We start from the raw sequence: 14,941 nt of genomic DNA, 5'->3' as shown, positions 1-14,941 counted from the left end.
GGGTTATTGCTTACTGTAGAATTGAAAGGGTAAAATCACAGAGCCTTGTTTGCAATGACTATTCTGCATTATGTGTCATTAGCTTCTCATAAACCCCAGCCTGGATTTTCCTGTCCCATTGTGGGACTCAGTTTAGAAAGTGGCAGGCACTGCCTGAATATGAATTCTTGCCCATATTCCTGACACCAGCATCTCTTCAATAAAAAACTGAAAGAAATGCAGGTGCTGTAAATCCGGAACAAAAACAAAGTTGCTGGAAATGCTCAGAGGTCTGGCAGCCTCTGTGATGGAAAAAACAGAGTTAATGTTTTGGGTCCGATGACCCTTTCTCAGAACTGTTCAGTGAATGAAGGGACAGGACAGGAGGTTGCACGCTGATGTCTAGACATCATTGGAACCATTGCAAAGGTCATATTTCTGGAATTTTCAAAACAATGCTGGAATCCAGCTGGCTTTGGAAAGTGGTGTGATTCAGATCAGCATGGAGAAAATTCGGAGGCACGGGATTGAAGGAGATTTAGCAGTGTGGATTAGAAACTGGCTTTCTGTAAGAAAGCAACGAGTGGTGGTTGATGGAAAATATTCAGCCTGGAGTCCGGTTACTTAGTGGTGCGCCTCAAGGATCTGTTTTGGGCCCACTGCTGTTTGTCATTTTTATAAAAGATTTGGGCGCAGGCATAGTTGGGTGGGTTAGTAAGTTTGCAGATGACACTAAAGTCGGTGGAGTGGTGGACTGTGTGGAAGAATGTTGCAGATTGCAGGGAGACTTAGATAAACTGCAGAATTGGGCTGAAAGGTGGCAAATGGAGTTCAATGCAGATAAATGTGAGGTGAGTCACTTCGGGAGGAATAATAGGAAGGCAGAGTACTGGGTCAATGGAAAGATTCTTGGTAGTGTGGATGTGCAAAGGGATCTTGGTGTCCATGTACATAGATCCCTGAAAGTTGCCACCCAGGTTGATAGTACGGTGTGTTAGGTTTTATTGGTAGAGGGGTTGAGTTCCGGAGCCATGACGTCATGCTGCAACTGTAGAAAACGCTAGTGCGGCCTCACTTGGAATATTGCGTGCAGTTCTGGTCTCCCCATTATGGGAAGGATGTGGAAGCATTGGAAAAGGTGCAGAGGAGATGTACCAGGATGTTGCCTGTTCTGGAGCGAAGATCTTTTGAGGAAAGACTGAGGGACTTGGCTCTGTTCTCATTGGAGAGAAGAAGGCTAACAGGGGACTTAATAGAGACATACAGGATGATCAGAGGATTAGACAGGGTGGACAGTGAGAGTCTTTTTCCAAGGATGATGACATCGGCTTGTACAAGGGGGCATAACTGCAAATTGTGGGGTGATAGATTTAAGACAGATGTCAGAGGCAGGTTCTTTACTCAGAGAGTGGTAAGCGCGTGGAATGCCCTGTCTGCCAATGTAGTTAACTCAGCCACATTAGGGGCATTTAAACAGTCCTTGGATAAGCATATGGATGATGATGGGATAGTGTAGGGGGATGGGCTTAGATTAGTTCACAGGTTGGCGCAACATCGAGGGCCGAAGGGCCTGTTCTGCGCTGTATTGTTCTATGTTCTATGAAGATGTCATGAAGCATGCCCATACTGTAGTTTGGAGTTAGGGACTATGCGAAAGAACTGAAAGTGTTTACATCTTCACATCTCATAATGAAATGCTGCACTTAAAGTTAATACAGTCAAGGGTTTTATTACGAAAAGGTAATTAACCGTGAATTAATGTGGTTGTCTGGTTAGCAGTTCTATCATCTGGCAATTTGTAAAGACATGAATGCGGAAAGTGTTCAGGTGCATTAAAACACATATCCATTAGATCAAAAGCTGTTCAGCACTGTACAATAAGAAAGTCCAGATTGAAGGAAATACAGGAGTAGAGGGACCTGGGGCTTCAACTGCATAGATATATAGAGAATAAAAGCAAGCAAGTGATGCTATGCCTCTACAAATTAGGGTCAGTCCATATTTAGAATATTGTGTTCTGATCTGGGCATGTTATTTCAGGAAGGATGTTACAGCCCTGGAGAGAATGCAAAGGAGAGCTTCTAGAATGAATCCAGAATTAAGGGATTTTGGATACAATGAAAGATTAGAGAAATCGGCTTATTGTCCTTGGAACAGAGAAGACTGAAAAGTGACCTTATTGAGGTGTTCACAATAATGAACAATTTTGACAGGGTAAACAAGGATATTTTGTTTCCAATAATTGGGAGGTCAATAATTTGCAGTCACAATTCAAGGTTGTCAGCAAAAGAGTTAGGAGTGAGATTAGGAGAAACTTCTTTATTCAGACAGTTGTTAGGATTTGGAATGTGCTACCTGGGAGAATGTTGGAGGCACATTCCAGTATGAGCTCTTTCAGGGACTAGTACAGACATGATGGATCGAATGGCCTCCTTGTGCACTGTAAATTCTATGATTCTACTGCGTTATGTAAAATGTGAAAATATGTTTTTTTCTTTTTGAAGTTCAGCTCAACCATCCATTTGACTACTTCAAATCTTCAGTAGATAGTTGAGGTTTCACTATCTTTGAGCAGATGAGGGGTTAGGATGGCTAGTGGGTTGCTGAGGGTATAGGGTGGCAGATGAATTACTGGGCTAGAGTAGTAGGTGAGTGAGGGGGTAGAAGTCTTATAGTGGCATAATGTTCTGTTTTGTTCATTCTCTCATAATGAGGAAGTCTATATTTATAAATGGGAAGGCCTGGACTGGCATGTGATATGTAGTTGTGCAGCTAAAATGCCAGGCATGTCTATCTCAAACACATTAAATCGATCTTGCTGTGATATTCTATGGCATAACTACAATTGAATCCAATCACCAACATCCTGAGAGTTACCGTCAACTGAACTGTACCAGCTTTTATAAATGCTGATGAGAGACTGGAAATCTCACAGCGAATCACTCAGATTCCATTTCGAAAAGCCTGCCCACCATCTACAGGAATCACAAGTCAGTCTGTGATGGAATAGTATCCATTAGTCAGAATGAATGCAGCTCCAACACTAAAGAAGCTTTATGTTGTCCAGGGTATAGATTTACGCTTGATCGCCTCTCTGTGTACCTCTGAATGTCATTTTAGCAGCATCAAGTATCCCTTCATAGTTGCAAAGTTCCAAGAATGGAAGCCTGTGCTGAGACCATGCTGCATCGTATGGAAGCAAGAGGAGCAATGCACACCCAGGGCTATGGTTATTGCTGACACCTCTGGCCATCCTTGTGCAACTTTAATGTTCTTCCACAACCTCTGTGCCCAAAAGTATAGATGTCAATGATTTATTCAGCAATGCTTGTTTCAGGGATGTGTAACACAGAGGGGAGCAAGGCATTCGAACTGGTAGAGAATGGGGATCCTTAAGCCCTGTACCTTCTATAGTCCATGGATCTGTGTGCAACTTTCTTTCCCTTCAAAAGCCTCAGCATTGGGTACTGCAGTCCTCTCCCTTCCAGGTCGCGTCACTCAATCAGCCCACTCCAATTACAATCACTGCCAATATTTTCCCCATTGTACACATTCAATTTCCAGCATGAAGGAAGGCACAAATGAGCATGTATTAGCAAGTGGCTCAGCGTTTGCGTCTGCCTCCACCTCAACATGCTAGTGAGGAGACTGTGACTGGTGTGGTCATTTACCCCCCCCCCATCCACAAACCCGAAGCCAGGTTGCACCTCATCATGGACAATACCCCCCTTCTACATGACCCCTTTCCCAACCATGCTTTCCAGCTGTCCCTCTCCCCCGAAGATCCTGCTGTTTACCTTTTCACAGTTGTCATTTCTCCTTCCTCCCAGCCTGAAGCTCCCTGTCACAAAGTCTCTTTCCATGGCAATAGTGGCCCATATTGGAATGGGAGTCGGGAGTGGATTGGATTGCCTTGTAGTCTCGCTGGATGATTGGAGTCTGTTGGTTCAGTTTGGAGTGGCATAGCCTAGTGGTTGGTAAGCTAATTGAGTGGTGGGGATTGGTTGGGTGATGTGGGCTGGATGGTTTGGTACGATTGAGGGATAGTTAGGGTCTGAAGGGTAGTTGAGATATCATGGTGTGCTCATGTTTGACCTTGGGTGACGGTTTGGTTACATTTGGGTGTCGGGGTAGTTACAGAGTCAGGAATGCAGTCAGAGGGTCAGGAATAGCTGGGGATTGGAGGTATAGCCAGGTCAGTTTGTAGTAGGGTGGGTTTTAGTGAGGCGATTAGGTGATAGTTGGATGGTCGGAGTAGTTGAGGAGTTTTACATAAATCACGCTTCTTGGGTAAGTGTTCAAGTAGGTGAATGGAATCCACCGAAGTCTAAGACTGTATGTCAGAGATTGAAACTTGTTCAGAGGTTTCCAGATGGAGTAATTAGGATTCAGACATTTTAACTTTGGGAGCAGTCACCAGGGAGTTAGCGCACTAGGACTTCAGAAGAGTCCCATCCTTTGAGGAAACATCCAGTCTCATATTTTCAAGTCTCTGCACATGTGTTTGAACGATAGGAGCTGGGAAGGGGAAAATTAGAGCATTTGACATTTTCTTCAATTAATCTCTGTTCTCTCTAGGAAAACTTGCACACCACTATCCAGTTAAGATGGGATCAGATTCATTTGTCATGTCCTACGCAGTTATCTAGGTTAGCAGAACCCAATGGGCTGTGCCATCCAATTTCCATTAGGTGAGTGTTCACACAGTTAAAACTAAGAGCAAGATAAATCCTGGTATCCTGTTCACTTTTCAAAATCTTGCACTTTCTGAGGACATTGCACAGATATCTAACAAAACTGGTGAGGTCCTTTGGATAGACTTTGATATTGTGATTGGAGCCCAAAGGGCATTCTTACTGAAGGTTGGATGGAGAAATCACTGGTCTGAATTTTACAGTCACTTCGCTGAGGATTATTTCATTTGGGATGAGAGGATATTTCAAATATGTTGGATAGTTATCAGCAACCCATCTGCCACTTTTAGCAAAATAATTAACTGCCAATTGGGTTTGGTAACAAGCCATTTCACTGGAATAATACACTGCCTCTGGTATAAAATGGTTGACATTGACAGCTGAGTGAGATTCAGAAGACGGTTTTAAAAAATAACTTTATGGAAAAAATAAGCAGGAACAGGGCTGCATCTTGTTCCTTGTGGCACCTATCAAAGATGTTACCCCCACTTTATTCCTCCTCTATCTTGCCTTCTACACCCAACCCTTCCATCAACCCCAACCCTCCCCAGCTCCTACCTGACCCCAACTTCCCCAGGCCTTACGTGTCCCAAACCTCCCCAGCCCTGACGTGTCCCTAACCTCCCCAGAGCCTAGTTGCCCTAAAAGCCCTGGACATACCTCACTGTGGTCACCATTGTTGCTTTCCGTGAGTTAGATTGGGAAGTGGGCACCGGTCCTGCCCAAGGTCATCCAGGGCATTAATGCAGCACCAGCTTTTAAGTTTGAGATGGTGTGGGGAAATAAGTAGTCAACCTCCCAAGTTTGATTATTTCTGTGAGGTAATGGTAATGGGAAGAAGTGACATCTTCTTGGCCTAAAAAGATAACTGTTCAACTATTTTCAGGGCACCTCCACTCCCCATGGACAAAAAATGACGCTCTACACTCCTTGGGATTAGACTGACTCCTTGCCCCCACCCCCCGATCCTCCATGCATGAAACCCCTACTCGTGATTTAACCTGAAGTCTGGAGGTTGGTCCTGTTTTGCCATGTCATAGAACAGGCTCAATGTTCAAGGTACTTGCAGGTCGTGGGTGAGGTTGTTAACTCGCTCGACGGGCTGGCTGGTTACAGTTCATATAGTTATTGAACTATAACCAGCCAGCTCGGCGAGGAAATCAACAACCTCAGGCTCAACATTCTGCTGCTGGCCAGCTGCTGCACATCATTAATCTTAGTTAGGCAACAACTGGGGGAGGGGTGGATCATACGCATGGGCCCATGTGTTTGAGTTTCTTAGTGTTGACACAAGTGAGTTTATGGAGGTCTGACATTCCATTCAGACCCATCAGCTTGAGTTAAATTCAGCAGGACATTATAAACATGCTAATGCAGCACACAGTGGAGAAGACAAATGGTGCATTGGCCTTCATTGCAAGAGGATTCATGTACAGGAGCAGGGATATCTTGCTGCAATTGCAGAAGGCCTTGGTGAGACCACACCAGGAGGACTGTGTGCAGTTTTAGTCTCCTGATCAGAGGAAGGATGTTCTGGCTTATGGCAAAGATTAACCAGACTGATTTCTAGGATGGCAGGACTGATGTATGAAGAGAGTTAGGACTATAGCTTAGAAGAATGAGGGGATGGAAAATTTCATAACAGCCTATAAAATTCTAACAGGACTAGACAGGGTAAATGCAGAAAGGATGATCCTGATGACTGGAGTGTCCAGAACCAGGGATCACAATCCAAGGGTAGTCTATGAGTAGGTCATTTAGAACTGAGATGAGAAGAAATTTCTTCACACAGAAGGTGGTGAGCCTGTGGAATTCTCTATCATAGAAAGTGGTTGAGGCCAAAACATTGAATTTTTAAAGAAGGAGTTAGGTATAGTGCGTTCACACTAAAGGGATCAAAAGTTACAGAGAGAACATGGCAGCATGGTACTAAACTGAATGATTAACCATGATCATGTTACTCAAATGACTGAATGGCTTAATTCTGCTCCTATTTCCAATGTTGCCATGTCTCAGTTCAAGCATGAAAATGACCAAGTTGGCAAGTTAGATTTTGAATTGTTTCTACAGTAATTCAAAAGAAATGGGGAGAGAGCAGATAGGTGCACAGTGAAGAATTATGAACTAACTAAGGAGATATATTTTATTGAAAGAATATTCATTTTGTCCCTAAGCATTTGTTCAGTTAACCACATACATGCAAATGAATATATTTTAAATATCTCATCAATTTCAAATGGCAATATATATTATGCACTTGCCAATATTTTTCAGCTATTTTTCTCAGTTTATTTCTGGCCCACTGTGCTCCTCCAGACTTCTGGCAAAGTAATGATGAAGCTAAAGGTACTCATGGCTATTTATATACAATATGTATAATAGTAGATGTGTGGTCTGAATCAGGATACATCTCCCTGCTGATAGCTTTGCTGAATGGGATTTCACTCTCTGACCTGCCAATGAATTTAATTGAGCAATGCAATGTCTAGAACTTGTTTGCTTATTATGAATTAAACCTCACCATGAAATGTTAAGGCTTATCCCTTTTAACTTAAGCATTCCTTTTGATGGTGTTTTAAGTTTTTTTAATTATTTATTCACAGAATGAGGGTGTTGCTGGCTGGGCAGCAGATGGCAGTTCAGAGTTAGCCACATTGCGGTGGGTCTGGAGTCACGAAAAGGCCAGATCGTGTAAGAATGACAGTTTCCCCCGCCTCCCTCCTCAAAAGATAACAGTGAACCAACTGGGTTTTCCCAACAATTTGCAATAAATTCATGGCAACATTAGACTCTTAATTCCAGATTTTTATTGATTCCAAATTCCACATTTGTCATGGTGGGATTCAAACCTGGGTCCCTAGAACTTTGGGGATAGTAAGGACTGCAGATGCTGGAAGTCAGAGTTGATAAAATGCGGAGCTGAAAGAGCACAGCAGGTCAGACAGCATCTGAGGAGCAGAAACGTCAGCATTTTGAGTGTGGACCCTTCACCAGGGCTTTACCTGGATCTCTGGATTAACAGTCTGGCAATAATACCACTTGACCATTGCCTGCCCAGCCAGACAATCTCTCTGGCTAGGATGTTGATGTAATTAGCAAGGCCAGCATGTGTTGCCTGTTCCGTGTTACTCTCGATCGGCATGGTTTGCCAGGTCATGTCTGAGCCCCTGCTCCAATTTTGCTGTGTCATTGTTTTACCAGCAATGACATTGAGCTCAACCTCTCTCCGACAGATGGAAGTTGTGAGTTAAAGGCAGAAACTTCTATTTTGGACTATGACATTGGATGCTTTGAGGTCATTATTTGCATCGGGGCATGAATCAGGTATGCAAGTTTTGATGCAGGTTGAACAGTAAATCACGTGGACAGGTCAGCCAAGAAGTTTTTGACCTTGTCAGCACATTCCAGGGCCATAACCAAATGCCGCCTGGACAGCCCTTTACTCATTGCAGCTTGTGGCATCACTGAGTCTGAGTTGATCACCTCCACCAACACCTCCAGAGATGTCGCAGACGAGACAGAAACTGGACTCTAAAGTTCACTGACACCTTGCGAGAGGTGACACCTTTTCTCCAGGCTTTGATTTGATTTGATTTATTATTGTCACATATTGAGATACAGTGAAAAGTACTGTTTTGCATGCCATCCAGGCAAATCACATCTCACATAAGTACATCAGGGTAATAGAACAGAATGCAGAATATAGTATTACAGCTACAGAGAAAGCACAGAGAAAGATCAATTCTAATGTATAACTTCATAAGTCTAATAACATTGGGGAAGAATCTGCTCTTGAATCTATTGGTACATGTTTTCAAACTTTTGTAATATCTGCCCAATGGAGGAGGGTGGGAGAGAGTATAACCACGGTGAAAGGGGTTTTTGATAATGTTGGCTGCTTTCGTGAGGCTACGGTTGGTATAGATGGAGTCAATGGAAGAATGGCTGGCTTTCACGATGGATTGGGTTATGATCACAACTCTCTGTCGTTCCATCCCCTATTCCCAATTCCTCCGCCTCCGCCGCATCTGCTCCCATGATAAGACATTCCACTCCCGCACATCCCAGATGTCCAAGTTCTTTAAGGACCGCAACTTTCCCCCCACAGTGATCAAGAACGCCCTTGACCGCGTCTCCCGTATTTCCCGCAACACATCCCTCACACCCCGCCCCCGCCACAACCGCCCTAAGAGGATCCCCCTCGTTCTCACACACCACCGCACCAACCTCCGGATACAACGCATCATCCTCCGACACTTTCGCCATTTACAATCCGACCCCACCACCCAAGACATTTTTCCATCCCCTCCCCTGTCTGCTTTCCGGAGAGACCACTCTCTCCATGACTCCCTTGTTCGCTCCACACTGTCCTCCAACCCCACCACACCCGGCACCTTCCCCTGCAACCGCAGGAAGTGCTACACTTGCCCCCACACCCCCTCCCTCACCCCTATCCCAGGCCCCAAGATGACATTCCACATTAAGCAGAGGTTCACCTGCACATCTGCCAATGTGGTATACTGCATCCATTGTACCCGGTGCGGCTTCCTCTATATTGGGAAACCAAGCGGAGGCTTGGAGACCGCTTTGCAGAACACCTCCGCTCAGTTCGCAACAAACAACTGCACCTCCCAGTTGCAAACCATTTCCACTCCCCCTCCCATTCTCTAGATGACATGTCCATCATGGGCCTCCTGCAGTGCCACAATGATGCCACCCGAAGGTTGCAGGAACAGCAACTCATATTCCGCCTGGGAACCCTGCAGCCATATGGTATCAATGTGGACTTCACCAGTTTCAAAATCTCCCCTTCCCCTACTGCATCCCTAAACCAGCCCAGTTCGTCCCCTCCCCCCACTGCACCACACAACCAGCCCAGCTCTCCCCCCCCCACCCACTGCATCCCAAAACCAGTCCAACCTGTCTCTGCCTCCCTAACCGGTTCTTCCTCTCACCCATCCCTTCCTCCCACCCCAAGCCGCACCCCCATCTACCTACTAACCTCATCCCACCTCCTTGACCTGTCCGTCTTCCCTGGACTGACCTATCCCCTCCCTACCTCCCCACCTATACTCTCTCCACCTATCTTCTTTACTCTCCATCTTCGGTCCGCCTCCCCCTCTCTCCCTATTTATTCCAGTTCCCTCTCCCCATCCCCCTCTCTGATGAAGGGTCTAGGCCCGAAACGTCAGCTTTTGTGCTCCTGAGATGCTGCTTGGCCTGCTGTGCTCATCCAGCCTCACATTTTATTATCTTGGAATTCTCCAGCATCTGCAGTTCCCATTATCTCTCTGTAGTTCCTTGTGGTTTTGCACAGAGCAGTTGCCATATCAAGCTGTGATGTATATGAGTAGGATGCTTTCTACAGTGCATCTGTAAAAATGGATGAGTCATTGTGGACATTCCATCATTCCTTAGCCTTATGAGGGGTTAAAGGTATTGGTGTGCTTTCTTAGCATAGCATTGACATGGATGGACCAGGACAGACTGTTGGTGATATTTACTTCCAGGAACTTGAAGATCTGGATCAACTCCACCTCTGCACCACAGGCACAAACAGGGACACGACCTCCATTCCACTGCCTGATGTCAATGACCAGCTCCTTCTTTTTCCTGACAGTGAGAATGTTGTCTTTATACCTGGCATCGAGGCACTCTATCTATTTCCAGTACTTTGTCTTGTCACTGTTCAAGGTCTGACTCAGTATGGCTGTCCAGGAAAGAGGGGAGGTCTTCTTCCTCAGAGATAACTATAGGACGACCCTTCGTTAGGGCAATATTTCACTGATTGGTTACTCCTGTGTTCTGTGTGGGTGGTAAGGGGAGGGGATGGGGATTTCATGTGTGGATTCAACCCATTCCCCCTCACTCATCATATGGATTTTGAATGGTGCTTTCACCTGTCACGGATCAGAGTTTGTGTTTGCCTGCAAGGGTGTGATGGGCCTGCCCTTATCCAGCAGGGCATTCCATGACTGCCTGCCAGATATGCAGTCAGACCTGCAGCCCATTGCCCTAGCCTTGGAGTATGCATTACAAATGGCAAGGTGAGAGGGACACAAGGCATCTCAACTACATTCCATGTGCTCCGTCATCTCAGAGGTCAGGAAGCACCAATAGAGAGCAAGAGGCACCAGTCAAATACTTTGGGAGCTTCCATTCACATTCCAGCAGGCCAGGCCAAGCAGGGAATATCTGTGCAGAAGATTCAGCAAGTCAGGACTTTTTACCCACCAAAATCATCAGACTTGGGGAACACCAATCATCAGGCACTGTCCATCTCAGCTGGGAATGTCAGGGCAGCAGCTAGACATAAAGGTGGGCACAGCACTCTGAATATTTTAAAGACACCTGGGCTGCACAGATGCTGATTACATATGTCTAAAATGCATGTCTGTAATTATACAATCACTTGCACTGTAGTTGTGTTTGCTGTAGTTCATTATGCTTCTCAGTGCTAACATAGTTGTTGCAGTGAAATAAGTGGAGCGTCTTCTCCCATCACAGAATGGGATGCTGGTCTTCCATTGGAATATCTATTGTTGCTGATGATGTGGTTCTCATGTTCCAGTGAACAATCGGAGCTAGCACTTGAGGATCGTTTCTAGCTTCTCAATTCAGTTCAAAGACAGTGACTTTGCCTGATGAAGTCAGAGTGAGAAGACTGGGCCCAAGTTCACAATATTATGGACACTGTGGAGAAAGTTTACGTAAGTAAAGATGCAATGTGGCCAGGCTGTGCAGAGTGGAGGAATGTGAGATCATTCCCTGGACTCCATAGTCAGTCCATCTATTTGCAAAATATGAGGTAGGCAATGCATGACTGAGAGGTGAAAGGAATTAATTCCCTTGGGGATAGGAAGCAAGTGTTTGGGTTTGTCATTTCTGTAGTAATGGAAGTGCAGTCACAGAGGATGCTCACCTTCAGAGCTTTGTCTTTGGAAAACACACAATGCAATCAACTGCAATGTGCATTTAAAGCCATTTTGCTACAATGACAAAGCAATAAGTTCTTACCCAAAGTCCAGGAAGAAGTAGATTTCTTGGTATAAGGCTGTCATAGGTGATTGGGTATCCGAGGTGACAGCTTTTTCAATTGGGTAGAACTGAATTGAGAAGGTCCACATAATTCTGGGGAGTTGTCCCTTTCAGGAGGAGGTGTTAATACATCCAGCTAAGCATCTTAACACCGGCAGTCGGAAAGTCAAGCTGACTTTTTTACTTGTTACCGTGCTTCCAGTGTAAAATAGGGAATGAGAAGCTAGTTAGTACATCCCAAAAGCTTGCACCTACTGAGTTAAGCCTCACAAGTATTAGTTCTATGCACATTCCCTGGAGTTATCCTATAATTTACTGTTCACGATAAGTGACGCTGCCAAATAAAATGTTAGCTGCATTCATGCGACTGCAGTGGTTTAAGAAGAGGAAATTAACTACTCAACCTTTTTTAATGTTAGACTCTATTTCTGAGCAACAGAAGCATGGAGGCATGTCAAATTTTGACATGACTGCGGTTGAGCATATTTAAATGGATGCAGGAATCAATTTCTAATGAAATGATTCGCTGACCCTAAAGGGCACTATTTCTTAACACCTGACACGATTCCCACCAACAGTCCAGGAATCCTACCTGCCTGATCGTGGTATCACTGACCCCACCAAAGATTCCAGCATCAGCTTCATTTATACAAAAAAGGCAAGCACCTTGCATTGCTAACAAAAATTAGAAGCTTTAAGTATGAGGAAAGACTATAGAGAAACAGAGTACTTATCAAACAAACAAGTTAAGTTATGAAGAGGCTTGATTGAAATGTTAAAATTATGAATTAGTAAATATGGCACAACATTTAAGATCGTTAAAGGAAGAAAGGAGTTCGGAGATGTTCGTTTACATACCAGTAGGAGCAGTAGAGGTCATACCAGCTTTTGACATAAAATGGATCAATGTTCAAGAAATTTTTTTAAAAATGAAGATAGCACAGGACATAACTATGGATAGCTCTTTCATAGTACACAATAAAGTGGACATATTTAGCAAAATTTAACTAGGACCACAAAACTAGTAATTTGTACTTGACTTCAACTGAAAGGGAAATTGGACAGAGTCTATAACAAGAGCCAATCTGCTACTTTACATTTTACAAGCCTGCTCATGTTGAATTTTACCTTCAGATTCATTGGGAAATTGTCCATTTGAGGTCAGCACATTGCTGGATGGTATAAATGTCTTCAGAAGATAAAATGGCTTTGTAAATGAACCTAGAAGCAGCTTGGGACACAGAATGAAGCCTTGCAACTGAGAAATATTTGCTACGTTTGAAAAAGGGTACAGCTGTCTGAGACAGTAGAGAGGCAGAAGGAAGGCTTTCTATGGGTGGGACATGTTAAATTGTTGGATCCTCAGCACTACAAACAGAATGTTATAATTGCCTTTCCTATGTCTGGTTCATTTACCTACTTATTAATGTCAGAAAAGTGAACATACCTACATCTGTGATGTTGGAGATCTCAACAGGAGGCTGTGGGATCTTTTGTTTAACATTTGTGGCTGAAGAAATTTTAATAGTTTAACGAAGTTTCCAATTCAGCTGTATATGATTTTTTCATCAAACGTCAAATTGATGGCAGAGCTATAAATAAACAAAATCCAAGCATTATTCCTCGTACATTCCACTGATTTCATTTTTATCTCACAACAGACCCCAGCCTGTATATGAAATATCACATGCAAAATACGTTTTTAATTTTTGAAACTTTTTGATTAGACTTTAAACTATGAAGGTACTTGTGCAAGGTTGCTTTAGCACCACATGGCTTTTCTTGATTTGTCTGAATAAATTCAATCAACTTCTGCTTCCCACAAGTATCCCTAGTGCGATTTGAGGACAGAAATCCTTTCACACCAGTCAAAAATATTATATGCACTCAAATCATTTATAAATAAGAAATAAATAGTGAAAGTGTAATGATCCCAAATTGTTCTTTCGAAGTTTTGAACTGACATGAGAAATTACCTGTTACATGCAAATCAATCTCTGTAATTTTTTTGCCCACCCCAAATGCTACACATTATGATTTCACTACAATTTCCTGTGGCTTCAACAGAAAACTTGGAAGAAAACATTTTTGAAATCCTCCAGCTGTTAATTCTTCAATGTTGAAAATGACTAGTTTGGAGTTATTCATATTCTCTGGATCTGTTGTTGTGTAGTCCATGCCGATTCCACATTCCAATTACTAAGTTAACATTGTCATTGCTGTCTGAGGTCATTATTTGTCACAAAAAGGCTAAAGAAAATGGCAACGCTTTTCCCCAGAAGATCTAGTGCATCAATTGTAGCTTTCAGGAGTTGCTGGATCCTGAAACATTGAATTGTTAATACTAGCGCAGCTGATTTCAACCCATGGTGAAATGTACATCCTTTGTGCTATTAAGGGAGTTCCATGAAAGTGGTCATGATTATCCTGTGATTCTGCCTCTGCTCAGACCATTAATGGCTACTCCTCCTCTGCCTGTTATGTACAAATTGCAACAGGGCCTGTAACCTGGTGGAATCCCCTGTGAAATTGCTTACTGTTGCTTCCTGGGGATGTTGTGGTTGCAGATTTGCCATGGTTTCCCAAGATCAATGACACTGTTGTCATGGCTCTCTTGGGAGAGTGCAGCAATATCAAGTCCCATTGCTCCCTAAGATGACACTAACGTGAACATTTAATAAATTAACAAAAGGCCCACATTCACCTGAATATTTGAATCAGATTAAAGGAAATACCAATCAGATTTTTGTTAATTGTCTATTTATTGTAACCAAACTGATTTTCTTAACCAATGGTTAAAAAGGAAAATTAATTAATTTCTAACTATACAACTACCAAATTCCTATATACATGCAAACAGACAATACACAAATATCATGGATGGAGTAAAAAATAGTCATGGAAACATAATTTCTGTATCCCCCAGATTAAATGATCCTTTTGATTCTTCAATGATAACATGACATTATCTGCACAACAACAAGTAGTTTTCAGATCACGGGTTGATTGTTTGGACCTGAGGACTTTCTTTTACCTTTTGGATTTTACAATTATTTCTATCAGCATCTCTGAATGTATTTTTCCGGTACTTTCAACAGACAACTGGAGAGTAACTTTCTGGAGAATGGGAACATGGAGGAGTTGATGCAGCCAGCTTCAGCAGGTCTCCCCATGTTTATGTTTGCATTTCCTTCACAGGATCTGGAATAAGCAGCATTCTGGTGGTTATT

This window comes from Stegostoma tigrinum, chromosome 1 (genome assembly GCF_030684315.1).
Source record: "Stegostoma tigrinum isolate sSteTig4 chromosome 1, sSteTig4.hap1, whole genome shotgun sequence".
Lineage (NCBI taxonomy): Eukaryota > Metazoa > Chordata > Chondrichthyes > Orectolobiformes > Stegostomatidae > Stegostoma > Stegostoma tigrinum.
This window is presented reverse-complemented; position numbering follows the sequence as displayed.